Consider the following 2,804-nt stretch of genomic DNA (forward strand, 5'->3'; position numbering starts at 1 on the left):
GTTTGACAGAGTTTAAGGATTAGTTTGGGGGTACATGTCAGCCCACACATTTTAATTTACTTGTCAAGCTCATGGTACGAATTTTGATAACTTTTCAAAGATTTTACTGCAGATGTTTTACTAACTGTCTAAGAGCTGGGTATTGGGGACAGATACTGTAAAAACGGTACATGGAGCACACCCACAGAGATGCAGTCTCCCACACTCATTCCAGAATAGCATTTCCTTTTCCCATATGAGACTCTCCCATCTACTTTGGCAGAAGCCTCTTGCACAGGTAACAGGAGGACAAAACACAAACCACTGCGACTGAGGTACTTTGAGGACTAGACTGATAACCAGTACAGGGCTGGGATTTAATCAAGGAAGGCTGTGACAGCAAAGAACAATCTGAACAGAGGAGACAAAGGGGTAGGAAAAGAGAAATGCATAAAATCTTTAACAGCAGAGAAAGGAACGCTGCTGTGTAGCCTGAAGGTTTAAACACCGCCTGAGAAATCAGTCTCTTTGCTTCAATCCTCTAATAATATGACTCAAAGGACTGGAACAACATCTGACCATCAAAAGCTTTGTTGACCAGCAGTGAAAAGCCCACTCTGCACATTCTTGCACCATGAAAGGAAATGTGGAGGGAAGAAAAAGAAAAAAATCTGTCAAGAGCTGTGTGTTGTCAAATCTGAAATACAGGTAGTCTGTGACAATAAATTTGTCCAATACTTACATGACAGAAAGCCTGCCCTGATAATTGACCTTAATTCCTTATACAAAGCTTTTGAACCTTCATTATACTTATGTATTCATTTGCACAGCTTTAAGTAACTACACAAGTCACGGGGAGAAATGTATTGCAATTTGAGCAGGGAGAACCTCCTCGGAAACCACCCAGCAGCACTGGAAGAGATGCAGATGATCTTATACAAGAAGGCATTTTAATTCATTCTTTTCTGAAGGTTACTGAATAAAACTGTCTATTAATCTAAAGACCTTGAGGTAATCCCACAAACACGGTGTTTTGTTGATGGCTTTTATGTATTGCAAGAAAGCTGATAATGGCCCTGTGGGGAAGAACAGCAAAACAGATAGTGACTTAGAGAAATACCTGGAGAGCAAGTAGTGCCATTTTTACAGTGCAATTTGAGATGTCTATAGAGAGTGATTTGGTTCTTTCAATGATTCAAGCTGCTGTCCCTCAGAGTGGCACAGCACTGCATTAGCTCACCGAGGAGAATCTGCCCTAGTGGCCAAATCAAGCTCATGTATCAAAGACATCCCAGACTAATTTTTCACCTACAAAAACAAAATAACAAGCCTGTAAGTGCTTGTAATTGCCCACGTTTCCCCTGACACAACGCAAGAGCAAAGATTCCTAAGCAAAGGAAGTGTCTGTGTCACTACTGAAGCTGCAACCAGGAAAACAAGCAGGAATCTGCTCCCCCTGAGATCAGAAGCAGAGTCATTCAGAGAAAGCACACTTGAAAGGCAGTGCAAGAGACAGCACCTGTATGACACAGTGGTAGAGAAGGAGAGGACATTGTAACACAAGGAGGACAGTGTTAACTTCCCTGTTTCCAGTTCCTGAGTTCTTCCTGCCTCTCAGGCTGTTTCTGCCCGAAGTAAACTCTGACAGTTCTGCCATATCCCACATGGATCCCAAAGCCATGCTTCTTGTGAGCACTTCAAATTAAAGATTGTACTAACCTTGCCTACATCTATTTTTATTATTATATTATCTCCTTATTTTCCTTGCTCTAAGTGTGTCCTTCACATGCTGTGCAGTTGTCTGCAGGTCCCAAAAGAAGTGTGGGTTGTGTGTCTCTTCTCTAGTATTGCTGCATTATACAGGGAAATCCTCTCTCTCAACATCTCACCTTCAACTCCCTGGAAAATCTGCATCTGGACTTCAAAGCTTATGTCAGTGAGGAGGAAAACTGTCCCTGTAACCCATCAGGCTATATAGGCTGTCCTCCAGCACTGCCTACATCAGCAGAAATAGCTGCAAGAAGGAACTATTGACTTTTCCCAGATCCATTCCTTCACTTACACCTATGCCCCATCCTGAGGGTCACCACAGGCACATTCAGTGATGTCACACCTGCATCACCAGCCTGAGATGTGACAGCACTACAGGTGATATGGACCCAGCACTTCATTAGTACTGTCAGCACATCACAGGATGCACTGAGCTGCCTGCAAGGGAACAAGTGAGTTTGGATTAAGAGTTTGGAGAACTTTCTTCATATTAAAAAGAAAAAGAAACAAAACACCTCATGAAACAGATGCAGAGGTGGTAAGCAAGGTGGGAATGGAACTGGGAAGCACATGAAGGTGAAAAAGGAGAAGGGGACTGAAGGAGAGATACTGATGTATTTCTCTGGATTTTAGGGGCTCCAAGGTTTGTTAAAAGCAAAACAAATAGGAGATATTTTCTCTGTTATTGACCTTTTAGTCACAGGAACTGCAAATATTCTTGGGGAAGAAGCTACTGGTATGACTCACAGAAAAAGGGAATCTAAATCAGGAGAGCAATACCTGAAAACACAGAGCCAAGACAAAGTGTACCTCTGAAGGACAATATCTGTTTTCTAATTTTTGCAGCCTGCACCTCTGAAAGGTCTGGCTTGGTTTCCTTTTCTTTCTTTTCTGTTTCCACCACCACTTCCAGGACTGTTTATATGCCCAGCTCCAGCTCACAGCACACAGAAAGTGAATGCAAATCAAAGAACACTTTCTCAGGCTGTTACTGACAGCTTGCAGAACAGAAATGTCTGAGGCATCCTCAGAGTTTTATTTGTTTGTTGCAAGGG

Source organism: Neopelma chrysocephalum, unplaced genomic scaffold, assembly GCF_003984885.1.
Source record: "Neopelma chrysocephalum unplaced genomic scaffold, ASM398488v2 Primary Assembly neopelma1_65b, whole genome shotgun sequence".
Classification (NCBI taxonomy): domain Eukaryota; kingdom Metazoa; phylum Chordata; class Aves; order Passeriformes; family Pipridae; genus Neopelma; species Neopelma chrysocephalum.